The 14,015-nt window shown below is 39.7% G+C and overlaps 1 long non-coding RNA gene across 1 annotated transcript; it reads right to left on the minus strand.

Annotated features, from left to right (window-relative positions):
* Positions 1–11,824: 11,824 nt before the first annotated feature.
* LOC111238008 lies at positions 11,825–13,385 on the minus strand. Its single transcript, XR_002665800.1, has 3 exons — positions 13,347–13,385; positions 12,092–12,282; positions 11,825–11,961 (listed from the first exon to the last, which is right to left on the minus strand). It is a non-coding gene; the product is annotated as an uncharacterized LOC111238008 (long non-coding RNA).
* Positions 13,386–14,015: the final 630 nt, after the last annotated feature.

Raw genomic sequence — 14,015 nt, forward strand, 5'->3', positions numbered from 1 at the left:
GGTGGACAAAAGAAACTCAAATGAAATCATTGTTTCACAGTGTTTAGAATACTTTGGATCACTTTTTCTGTTCCAGTGTGAAAAACTCTTAATGCCAAGAGCCAAACCAACTCAATACTTTACCTTTAAACACAAATGCTGAACTTTATGTACAAAGTCTAATCAAACGTCAATCCTCAGAATACACCTACTGAGCATGCAGAAGGAGGCAGAGGAATAACTAAACATAAGACACACCGAGCAAAGAGAGCAGGAGAGAGGGAGGGAGAGAGAGAAGTCATCGGAAACGAGGCTTTGTACTAACAACTATGACCAACTCTAGATATCAAACAGAGGGTGTTAGACATAAAGACCTGCCTGTAATAAAAGTCTGTTATATTCTGGAGTTGAAGTAAATAAAGAATAAACTATTGTGAATCCAGGTGGAGGCTGTGCTCTGTGTGAGAGACTAAATAAGAAAGATTATCTATCTCTGGAGTGCATGAAATTGGTCTTCGTCCTTGCCCCCAGTAAATCCAGCTAAAATCACAGCTCAGTCTTTGTCTTTCATTTATGTATTTGGTGATTTTGTTAGACGATGTCACAGTTATAAAATCAGGATTTGACCAGAGGTCCAGACAGATACTAGGTTCTGACCTTGTTTTTGTTTAAAATTTGTGGCATTTTATAGACTAAACAACTCAAGTCAGTATTTCTAAAGCACATTAAACACAGCTTGAGCTGAACAAAGTGCTGCACAAATGACTTTAAAATAAATAAAAGCAATCAAAACACATGTATAACATATGTAAAACACAAGGAAAGCATAGTAAATATACTGTATACTGTATACACATCTGATTTCTAAAGGCAACTGATTCCATAATTTTTGCTCTGTCACCTTTTAGTTTTAGTTGTGATCGTGGGACATACAGGAGGGAGGAGCTTTGAGATCTGAGAGATCCAAGAGCTGAGTGCCATTGAATAAGGTCTGTGATGTGAAGTGGGGCCTGAATAAGACTAATAAAAGTAATCAGCAGGGTCTTAAACTAAATCTTGAAGTGAACAGGGAGCCAGTGAAAGCAGGCTAAGACTGGGATGATGTGCTCAGTCAACGTCCTTGTAGCTGCATTCTACTGCAAGCGAGATAATGAAGACTGGGGAAGGCCAGAATACAAAGAATAACAATAGGCTAGTGGAGTTGAGATGACAGCATGGATTACTTTCTCCATATCATGGAAAAATATGGAGAAAACCTTTAAAACAATAAGTGACACTTAAATCATAAAATCATGTTGCAAAATAAAGGTGAAAAGCAGAGTTTATTCTTCTATTATTTAATACAAGTTCATGTCACAGTGAGGACTGGTGACTGATAACACTATGAATTTTTAAGGCTTTGTTGAAGCCTCATTAAATAACACAGCAGCTGTGTGTTCATCATACACTTAAGAGGGATGCATTTCTCTGTTTTGGCCTTGTCAAACTGTTTGACATGCTCCACAAACAGGGACTTTACAGGGTCCAGATCCAGATTTGGGACTGAGCTTGTTTTAATCTCTCTCACTGATCAAAGTGTGTACTGTTTCCCTCAGTGCGCTGCAGCAGCTTTAACAGCCTGTTTGTTCATCACAAGCTTATTGTTCCAAAGTTTAGGGCCCTGACAGCAAAAGCCCTGTCTCCTTTGGTTTTCAACCTTGACCTTAGAATGACCAGCAGTGAACTACCAGGGGATCTCAGACTGGGTCCTGGATCATAGGGGCATAAAAGCTCAGAAATATAGGGAAGGGCCAGACCAAGCCTGAATTTAAAAGACATTAATATAATTTTTAACTCAGTCCTCAAATAAACAGGCAGCCAGTGTAGAGATGCTGAGACTTTTTGGACTGAACCAGGAGCCGAGCTGCAGCATTTTGAACTAACTGTAGGTGGTGGATTGATTTCTGACTGAGACAGGTGTTACAGTAGTTGAGGCAGAGGGTAATAAAAGCATGGAAGTGTTTTTTCCAGATCTGTGGCTGAAATAAAAGACTTCACTTTGGTTGTATTTTTCAAATGATAGAAATATGACTAAACAACTTTTTTCACCTGGAGTTCAAAACATAGGGTAATTGCATTAGTAGATTGATTAAGGGAGGGAACAGTGTGGAATCCTTTAAAATGAAGGCAGCTCTCAATCAGTGATGGTTCAGATGTATGTTGCTGTTTCCAGACCATCTGCAGCAACCAACAAAGTGGTATGTATATTAACGTTTGAACATGTTTCTTCGTTTCCATTAAAATCTGCCTCCTGAAAGGAGTCAGCAGGTCTGCACCACCACCTGCCACATGTGGCATTTGAGAGCAGCTCAGCAGAAACAAATAAGAAATTAATAAGAAATAAAGTTTATGTTCAACAACAGTAAAATGTATATACATATGATAAACCCTTTTGATAGCTTAAAATCTATAAACTGTTCTCATATTCAGACTGTTCAACAGCTTGGAGTGTAAAAGCTAAAAACCAGACTTACTAAAGATTTTCATGCTGGACGTCAGAACAACTAAATGACTGGTACCCAAAAATAAAATGGGAAAAATTGGTCATTGTGAGTGGGAAAGACACTTGTCACCTCTTTTCACAGTGAATCCACCATTATTCTATCCACCATTATTATTATTCATTAGATAATTCCTTATACTTTATAAAACCTGTGCAACAGCAGAGAATGAGAATAACCTTCAGATCTTATTTGATTCCCATTTTTTCACACACTGCATATAAAGTGTTTTTTGGAAATTCAAATGCTTATCAATGAAAACTAAAAACACAGACAGGGAGTGCTGCTCTGTTTATTGCTGTGGATGTAGGCTATAGGTTTAGCTTTGTTTTGCCCAAAACTGTGAGGTGAAAAGTCCTTTTCACAAACATGAGAAGAAATTTGATTTTCTTTGTGAGTAAAACATGATAATTTAGTAATAAATGCCCTTAAACATACACACAACGTGTCCTTTTAATCTGTTGAAAATGTTTGCGGAGCGTTAGGTCTTACCTCATAATGTTGCCGTTGCGATTTCTAGGAAAACGTTCATTCATATCAGAACAACATAACAATGCACCTGTATGGAAGGGGTTTTAAAGTTGAAGCTGCTGGAGATGGAATTTGTATTAGTCTGTTTTTCTCAGAATGAGAAATGCACTTTGTTTGACTGATGATAAAAATCTCTTTCCAGGTGAAATTGGCTTGTTCTAAGGGTTTCTGTTGAAATAATAATTTTATATAGGATGAAGAAAGAAAGCTGATACTTAATGTTAGAAAATACTCAAAACAGGTAAGACAAGTTATCACACTGGCATTGTTTTTGCTTGTCTTATAGAATAAGAAGGTCAGTGACATATAATATTTCCCATTCAAGTGAATGGGAAAGTGGTCCCTCTCTATGTCTCTTCCCCTGGTTATGTCTACTGAAAGAGCCTTCTAGCAGTGTTGCTGCTGATCTGAACAGGATCACTGTGGCTGAACCACAGCAAACATATGAAGTAGGTTTTGGTTGTGGAGTAAACAAAGATTACAGAAAGAGTAATCCAGGAAAAAGCCAGTTCTTACTCAGAATCCGGTCTGTATGTCACAAGGATTTCCCCTGTGTTTGTGAGCTTTAATCTGATATGAATAATTATTTTCCCTGGAAAGCCTGTTTGCAGATGTACCTGAAAGTTTCCCAGCACCATCCTGTTTCACATTCAAACGCATAAGTTCTAATTGGTTACCTTTTATCTGGCAGACAAGTCATAAAGAGACTTTTTGTGTTTTTGTTCATTCAAGCTGTTTGGGCTTAAGGCCTGTAGAATAACCTAACTGGATGAGCTGTTAAGTGTGGAAGTGAATTCTTAATTATTCCTTCAGATAAGGTTGAAGGCTACATTAGGTTATGAAATCATTAAGTGTTTTACTTTAATTACTGTGCAGACGTGTCTTTGCCACAGGTGACAAGGGGTCAAATCTGCTGTAATATATGAACTATGGACATTTGCCACCCCAACACACCCTGCTGTGTCCAACATCAACTCATTGGGTTAGAGTGATTAATCCTGGGGATACATTGATCCAATCCACCCAGTGAGTATTGGTGCTGATGATGACCTGATCCACACTGAAAATGTTCATTTTGTCAATGTATTGTTCAGTATTTCCATCACTTACGTTCATTCAATCACAGTGGACGCCCAACACTTCAAGTTACCTTAAATAAAATGATCCAAATGAATTCCACAATGTGATGTATACAAATTTCATATTAATGAAAAAGAGAGTTCATCAAAATCATTACATTACATTCATTTGTGTAGTGCATTAGTGCATTCAGACCAAGTAGACACCACTGGGGCCTCAAAGTGCAAAAACTGCGGTTCCTCTAATGAGAGTCTGTCTCCAACAGTGAGTCAATCCCTATAGACTTCTATGTTAAAATGTCCAACTTAACAGCAGAAATAAACATGTTTACAGCCTGGTACAAAAAACAGTTTGGTCTCTATAGAACATGAGGAAGTTTGTTTTTTGAGGTGAGTGAAATTCTATTATTGTTTTATTTATATGTTAGCACTAATTAGCAGGGATCAGTGTCTGCTCACCATACCTGACTTGTTAGTTTACGTCATTAAATAGCTAATTAGCCAGAAAATTAATTTGCATGGATTAGCCTTCAAGTGAGACGCCCAGCTGTGCTAATGATGCTACAGGAGCATATTCATGCTACAGTTATTAAACCAGCATGCACTGTCTCTGCTCCACACATGCCCCACATCTTTTGACATTTTTGGATTAGCTGGGAGTAACTCTTCAGAAACCTGTGGGTGACGTCACAGAGGCTATGTCCATCTTTATTTACAGTTTTTTATTCAGACTCAGTGGAGACAGGAACTACATGTCTAAAATGAAAGTGCATCCTTTTCAAGCAGACAATTAAGTGTGTTCAGAGTGCCACAGTACAATAGTCATAGGGTTTTTTTTTTTCTCAGAAAAGCTTCTCTACATGACACCAGGTTCTTTCATTCAGTTTCAGAGTATAAACCACCTTTTGACCTTTCACCATAATAAAAAAAAAACTTGAATGAAGCACTTACCACAAACAGTACATAGAGGTTACACACTAAACCACATGTACAGTAAACCACAGTGTGAAAAACTCCCACCATTTTCTGTTAAGAGGAAGTGCACTCTGCTGCAGTGGTGTTTAACAGCTGCTGATGTCGAAACGAGAGAATCATGACATGAAAGAGCCAATTGCAAAATTACAGAAAGGTCTTTTCTGTGAGACATTTATGTTTTTATTTGTTTATGGTTTGTATTTAAATTTTCTCAGAACATCAGCACATCAGAGTCTGGCTCCTTCCAGAGAAACCAGTGACATGGTCTTTTGGTGTGTCTAAACCCCAAGAGACTACTTTCCTGTGTTTAAACCTGAACTATACTGCTGCTCACCTGCTCACCCTTGTTCCTGCCAAAAAAAGTCATTATCAATCTTACCTGTGGTGTTTTGTGCTGCAGCTGGGTCCTATCAATACCTGTTTCACTAACGGTACTAAAGGTAGTACTTTTTTGGTCATTACTAAGGCTTAGAAAGTCCCATCAACATTGTTCCTATATCTCTGGTACACTGACACACTGAGATATTTACACTGAAAATCTGAGGGCATACAGAAAAAAAAAAAACCTGTAACAATATTATATTGCATACACCTTTTTTCTAAGATGCCCTTACAGTGTGTATAATACCAACACGAATTGATTCAAGACATCTGACACTCCGTCAAACAAAAGAAGTGAAAACCAACCAAAGGTTCAACATAAGTTAATTTTTATCCTGATAAAAGCCTTGTTTCTTCAAGTCACAGGTCAACTTCAATATGCTTGTCATGTACAGCAAAGTTTTGTACATGGTTCATGTAAATATGAATGAAGCTGGCGGAATTTCATAAAGATAGTGTCTGAGGTTACGTGTGTGTGTGTGTGTGTGTGTGTGTGTGTGTGTGTGTGTGTGTGTGTTAAATATTTACACCCCCAAGAGAACCTGAAACACTGACAACTTTACAGTATAATTCAGTCTCAAAAATGTGTTACTTAAAACACTTAGTTTATGTAAACCCACCCAACACATATCTCTGTGTCAAACCTGAAGAGGAAATTTTCCTAGAAAATCTTTTAATTTAGGATCTCATTGAGAAAGCATGTTGCCTCCTCTTCAGATTCCTGTTCAAGGAAGGTGTTTCCTCAGACTAGGAACACCTCAAAACAAAAAATAAAGTACATGTAAAATAAAAGACTGTGTGATATCACCTATAATGGATCATATTTTGTCATCCATCTCTGTGAGATCACAGCTACTTTATATTACAAATAATTTTAAGGAGGAAGTACTTATTTTAACCCAAATCCCAGTCTTTTCCTAAACTTACCAAGCCTTGACCATTATTATAGTAACCATGGCGACAAAGGTAGGTACGCTGCTCTTGATACAGCCCATGTGTTCATTACTGTAACCATGAAAACAGAGGTCCAGTACTACAGAAGCTGAGAAAGGCCATCCTCACAAATATTTTTTTATCCCATTATCTCAAGATAACAAAGCTTGTTATCCCGAGATAAAGAGATATTAACAGTAGAGAACATTTTTGACTGAACCTCATACACTAAGTCGCAAGTAACACTCCCTAGCAACAATTGTCACAATCCGCCTCTGCTCCTACCTGCTCTCTCTGGGGTTTTTCCATTCCTCCTCATTTACCAACACACCCCTCATCAGTCCTCATCCAACTCACCTGGCCGCACAGCTGCTGCTCTCCAATCAAGCTCATACTTAAGCCTCTCCAGTTGATCCACATGTTGCTAGATTGTTCTCACGGCCATGCCTGATACACCAGCGTCTACCTGCAGCCTGGCTTCCTGTTTTGGTCTCTGTCTGATCCTGTTTCTCCGACCCAGCTTCAGCTCTACTATATGCTCTGATGTCTGGTCTCTGGTTTCTCCATGGCTTCAAGTATCTGTTGGTTTCCTACTCAAAGACTTGGCACCTGAAAACGATTCAACTCAATACTTCCTGGTTTGGCCAGCTCGACTCTCTTGCTGCCCGGTGTCACCATCACTCATTCAATGGGTAAACAACATCCCCTTTACCTACCTATCCTGTGTGGTTCCGCTGTGGAAAGAGTTGGATCTGTCATGTACCTGTTGGCATCTGAAGCTCCTGCTCTGCTCTGACTCATCGACTCTGCTCGATTCCCCTGTTGAGCCCACGGGCTTCCAGGTTCCTCACTCCCAGCCCTGGGTGTCTCCTCCCTCTGTCCTCGGCCACTTAGCTTCATCGCCTACCTACTCCAAGGGTCCTGTGTGAGTACCAGCATTCACTATTCACCTGCACTACTACTGAGAAGAATTACTCACCTGTTGGGCAAAGATACAAACCGTTCATACTCACCTACCTCAAGACCTCTCACCTGCCCATTATCCCCGCAAACTCTCTCCCATTTGCCCATTTGCCCACTTCCCTGCTCCATGCTCCGGCATCCCCAGAAGGCCCTGGACCCCTTCCTCTACCCCAAGCCCCATCTCCTACCCTACTCACCTTACCTCCAGATCCATCAACCTACAAGAACCCTCTGCTGATGAAAATTCCCCTTTTCTTCAATACCCACCTGTATGCAATAATCTGCTGGTTCATAAAGGTCATTAAAAACTATATCCAGTTGTGTGCTACATTTCGGTCTATACCATACCCGTTTCAAAGATTGTATACAAACAGTAACCCGTTAGCTGACGAGGACTCTTTCTGCCCTTGATTGAAATTTTGTCTGATGGATTGATCAGTGTCGTCCTGACATTTTCACTTTACATCTCTAGAAGTTTCCATCTACAAACTGGCTTGGCACATCTGATCTCTGATTACAATGAGAAAACAAGCTTTGATATCTCAACTACACCACTGGTTGGTTTTTTTTTTTTTTTTTTAAATGAGTAACCTAAAGAACTGTCGGTACTGTACTGGCCCACTTAAAGCACTGGATATTGTATGTAACAATTTTATGTATGGTTGTTCAGGTTGAGGGGCTGTTGTGGCACCCTTGTCGCCTCTACTCCCAGGAAGCTGAGGGAGATTTGTTCCGTCACCTCTTCTGCCACCATTTTCTATTTTAATGACTGAGCAGCACCAGCTTTCAGATGTTTATAATATTGTTTAGTGTAATTTGCCTGTTGATCTGTTTCATGGCTGAAGGTTTAGACTGGATTCACTTACAGCTTTCAACCAACAGCAATACTTTTTAAAAAAAAAAAAAAAAAAAAAATTCATTTCCTAAGAAAGGTGCAGGGAAAGAGCAGCCTGAGCCAAATCTGATTTCATCACCCCGGCTTCCAGCAGCTCACTGTTGGAACATCAGGAGTCAGGTGTGGAGCTGTCTGGAACTGACGGCTGGAAAGCTGCACAGTTCTTCTTAAAGACTTGCAGCTTTATCTGAACCTGCCCTGAGCTGTTTTAGTGATGAAACAGCTGGTACAGTTCACTTGATGTACAGTTTGCTGTCAGGATCTTTGGTAGTGTTTGGTCATGTCAGAGGAGGAAAATGAACTCGGAGAATTAATGTATTGTTTGACTTGTCTGTTGACAAGTGGCTCCATAGCTAAGAGGAATAAGATACTTCAGGCTGTAGAAATACACACAATACTTGATAGGAGACAAACCAGAAACATTAATTTTGGGTTTGGTCCTTTTCAATGGATTAATTAACAACAAGAATGAAACAGAATATTGTTTTCTTGTTGCTCTGCACTGTAAAAGTCACATCTGTTGACATGATGACATATTTTTTTTTTTTTTTTTTTTTTTTTCCCCCCACTCCGTTGTTCTCTCAACCAGGATAACAGGAGATCCTTTTATCTGTTTTACATGAGCAAATGTTTTCCCCAGAAATACAACTGTGACAGTAAGAAATTTCCCAGAAAAAATCAGATAATGTGTTTGTCAGGAAGTGAAGAGATTGCACAGATTGTGTTAAATTATGAATGCTCTTGAGAATATTTTCTGTTCTTTTGCAGTTGATTTTGTGGTTGGAGTTACAGACCTGCATTAGATATGAACTGTCTGTTGGTGTAAAACATGGCTGTAAACACTGAATGTAAATTCCATTCAGTTGACTTCTGGAGAAATTATAACTTATTTTAATGGTCTAATAATTAGGCTAATTTTGGTTTTACTGTCTGTGGTCTGTGTTTTTCCACCAGGTGTCATTTATGACAAAGTGAAAAGTCCACTCAACTCATTCAGACACTGAAACTGGAAATGACAAACAAACCAGAAAACTGAGTCAGACATTTGCATTCAAATCTAACTTTTAAAGTAGATTATCAGTTGTCAGATTTGCAGACCTACTCTGGTATAATTGCTTGGTCACCAAATATGGCACAAATACTGTATATGGATCTAGTTTTGGCCAGTGTTGTAGGTTGCAGAGTAGACTGAGGAAATATTAAATGAATTTGGTCACTTAACATTTTAATGATATGGGTATGTTGACTATCTGGATGAAAACTTGATGTCCTGTCTGTCTGTCCCATTCTCGAAGATGTGACATCTCAGTAACGCCTTGAGGTAAATTCATTACATTTGGCACAAATGTCCACAATTTAACACAAATCAAAGAATAGATAGAAACTGATGCATGGTGCAGCTGACTCTGAGCTTCAAAACTGCTCTTTAGAAAGGGTGATGTCATATATATATAAAATGTATAAAATATATATATATTATATATATATATAAAATGATTATGTGATGACATTTTAAATCCAAAAAGTCAAAGGCCAACTTCCCTGTGACATCATAATGTTCTGCAAAAATACTTCTGTCCATTGTTCAGTGCTATAACACAGGAACAGAAGGAGAGATTGTGACCGGTTGGCAGAGGCATACAACCACGTGGTGGTAAATCTAGTCTTTTCTGTTTTTCAGCAACAGGTTGTATCTCACAGGTGTGATCCCACACGTCTTCTGTCTGCTTGAAAAGTTAAAATATTTCCCCTGGGGCAAATCATCTTAAAAATGAATTTACAAAACAAATGTGGAAATATTGGGTTTAAATGCTGGTTTGACATCTGTTAGTTCTGACTTTACACTTAATCTTATGATCAAGCTTCTGCTGAGCTCATGCAGCAGGCTGCAGACTAACAGTTTTATAACACCCTTGCTGGCATACAAGGCATTGCCTGGTGCACTTTTACAGAGTGTGTTCAGACTGCTACACTTCTTTCACATTTGCTTATGTTGCAGTTTCCAGTCTTCCTGGGTCTGATGCTACAAGCTTTGCAATCTGGATTTGGGGTTTTTCCTGCTGTTCTTCTCTCCGAGAAGAGTGAGAGAGTTCTTCTCAAGTTCTTTTCAAGCAGACAGAAGACGTGTGGGATCACACCTGTGAGATACAACCAGTTGCTGAAAAACAGAAAAGACTAGATTTACCACCATGTGGTTGTATGCCTCTGCCAACCGGTCATATGGGGACGTCGGTGGACAGACATTTTCAGGTCTCTCCAGAGATGTTGGATTGGGTTCAATCAGGATTCTGGCTGGACTTGACTGTGTGCTCAGGGTCATTGGGCTTCATTCACCAATATCTTAAGCAATTTTCTGAAATTCTTTGTTGTTCTTAAGAAAGTTCTTAGAGAAAACTACGTCAGATTCAAGAACGTGTTCTTAAACCGCAGAATTGTGCTCACCTGTGTTCTTAGATTGATGAATGCCAATCTCCTTGTAAATTGAAAGCGTGTGCCAGTTGGCCTGAATTAGCATAGGTAAATGCCCGAAAATGCCTTTAAAAGGGCATGAGACTGAAGGGTCATGTGCACAACAAAGTCACAAAGAGATACCAAAGTTGAGAAAATGCCTAAACGAAAATGTAAAGATGGAGAAGCGGAATCAAAGCGCAAAAGGAATTTCAGCAGTTGTGGAGGTACTGCTGCAGAAAGTGAGCCACAAAAAAGCGGTAACATTTAGTAGTGTTACCTCTGGATATAAAATTACACACAAAAATGATGCATGGGATGCAATCACACATTCAGTGAATGCAGTATCTGGAGAAGCGCGCACTACAGATGAGGTTAAAAAGAAGTGGTTTAATATAAAATCTGACAGCAAAAAAAACTCCCATTCAGATGGGAGATGCAGAGCACTGGAGGGGGGACAGCGGGCAAAGAATTCTCTGAGCTGGACCAGCACATTGGGGCCATCATCGGAACGTCTGGACACAGACCTGGGCCCCGAGTCAGAACCTTCATCTCCTCCTAGTCCATCTTATATCTATCTATATCTATATCCATATCTATCAATCTATTTTTTCTGGAATAATATAATTTATAACGAGTGTGTCCTAAAGGCAGGTCTAAAACATCGTCTTTAGAAAGATAAACCTACGTGCTTGTATTCGATATTTGCACAATTGGGCCTATTTAACACATACAAATAAAGGTCACTACAAAGGTTTAATTTACCTGGAACCTGGAACCTGCAGCAGTACCTTCATGCGTGCTCCCAGGTTCCGTTCTACCCGTCTGATCTCAGAAGCAGTTCTTGACAACCAAGAAAGAATTGTCGAAACGTTGACACAGATTGCCTCAACACTTGCCACAATCTCAGATACACTTAAAGAAATTAATAAAAAAAAAAAAAAAAGATAAAGATGTGCACTGAAATCAGTTTGTTCTATTTTTTTAGTGATACGTTTCTTTCTTGATTAATTGTAAGCTATAAATAATCACACTTTAAAAGTCAAATTAATTTTAAAGCAGCTTTATTCACAACCGAGCAATTAATTGCTCTCGAACTTGGACAGCGAACCTGTTGTCTGGTCTCAGGAGCACCTCAGGACGCACATCCTCATTGTTGTGGCTGAGGGGGAAGTTGTACCCCACACTTCATTGCAATGTTGTGCAATACACAGCAGGCCATGGTTATCCTACAAACCTACAATGATGAAAGGAGAGGCAAATTATAAAATACAAAATTATGATAAAATTGGCCTGAGTTAGTCAGTTCTCTCTATAGTTTTTGCAAGAATAAAACAAATAGTCATCTGTTCTCCATATATACACACCTTTTCCGGTTTGTAAAGCATCTTGTAACCTGCTGTGTCCAAACACATCCAGCGTCCCTTTAAGAATCCAATTGTATGCTTGACGGTGGAGCAAGTGCGTGCATGCTTCTGATTGAATGAAACCTCCTGGCGAGTCTGAGGGTTAGTTAGTAGGATTATTAACCAGGGGGCCAGTGCATATCCTCGATCTCCTAAAAAAACAAGTCATTATTGGAATAGAAGGCCACTGTTGTAGAAAATTATAATTATTCAAAGATACGTATCAATGAGCTATGCGTCACCAGCAGCTTCTTGTTCGAGGCGCATGCCCACAGAGCTGTTCTGTAGGCTGAGGGAGTCGTGTGCTCCTCCTGGAAAGTGGGAATCCACATACAGTAGGTGGTTCTGGGAGTCGCAAATGAGTTGGACATTTATGGAGTGATATTGCTTGCAGTTGAGGTATTTGAATAGATCTGGAGAGGGTGCCTTAATGCGCACGTGCGTGCAGTCTATTGCTCTGATGGTGTTAGGTAGACCAGCAATACAGTGAAATCCCCTCTTGACTGGGACTTGTTCTTCAGCTGTATATGGGAATTTTAAGTATTGTGTAGCTAGTAGATTTATTCCGTTCACGACTCGTGGGAGAGCACGGCTGATGGACAGCTGTGATATGCCCACCCTGTCTCCCAGCTCCTGTGTTCCAGTGGCTAAAAAGCCCAATGTGGAGTGTACCTACACATGTGGTGGTACAGAGTTAAACCTTCTTGTATGGCTCCGCAGTGCTGGCTCCAAATGATTACAAGGTCCAAGAGGACAGCTCTTGTTAGCCTAAAGCGTCCCAATAAATACTCATCACTCTCTGCAAATAAATCAATATTGTCATGGAAAATTCATTCCCTCTGTAGAGCACAATCTGCGATATCTTACAGCAGCAGTAAATATGCCATTGTGTGATCAGGCCTTGGGTGCAGAAGGCCTACTTTTGGCCTATAAATAAGATGACTATCACTGACTATTGGATGACATGGTTCCCAATTAACATAATTGATGTGAATTTAAGTTTTAGTGTAGTGTTTATTTTAAAAGACCATAACTCTTTGTAAAATAACAAAAGTTATTTTGAAAAAAATTATAAATGAGAAAACTATTATTGTAATTTAAATAATATATAACTGTAGAACAAAAGAAAACGCAATAACCACTTATTTTGCTCAAACATGTCAGCACTCAAATGTGCATAAGAATACTCTTGAGTGTGCGTAGATAAAGTTCTTACCTGAGAACAAATCCCAAACAAGAAAACATTGGTGAATGTCAGAATCAAAAAAAAAGTAAAAAGTGCGTAAGTGGGTTTTAAGAAGAAATTTCTTCTTAAGAATGGTTGGTGAATAAGGCCTATTGTCCTGTTGGAAGGTGAACCTTTGGCCCAGTTTGAGGTCCTGAGCTCTGGATCACGTCTCTGTACTTCGCCCCGTTCCGCTCTCCCTGACCTTTCTTCATGTCCCCCCCGAGCCTGATGCTGCCTTCACCATGCTTCACTGTTGGGATGGTGTTTGCAGGTGATGAGTGGTGCCTGGTTACCCACAGACATGACGCTTATAAGTGAGACCAAACAGTTCAAACTTGGTTTCATCAGAACAGAGAATCTGGTTCCTCACAGTCTCAGAGTGCTTTTTTACAAACTGTCACTGAGGTCAGGCTTCGTCTGGACACCCAGATCAGTGGAAAGCTGCAGTCATGGTTTCTCTATCCAGAGTCACCATCAGGTTCTTTGTCTCCTCTCTGACCAAGACCCTTCTCCCCTGATTGCTCAGTTAGTGCGGGTCAAGCTCTAGAAGAGTCCTGGTTGTTCCAGATTTCTTCCTTTAAGAATGATGGAGGCCACTGTGCTCTGAACCTTCAATGCAGCGGAAATGTTTTGGTAGCCTCGACACAATCCTGTCTC

Source organism: Seriola dumerili, unplaced genomic scaffold (assembly GCF_002260705.1).
Source record: "Seriola dumerili isolate Sdu_G_001 unplaced genomic scaffold, Sdu_1.0 BDQW01001168.1, whole genome shotgun sequence".
NCBI classification, from domain to species: Eukaryota; Metazoa; Chordata; class Actinopteri; order Carangiformes; family Carangidae; genus Seriola; species Seriola dumerili.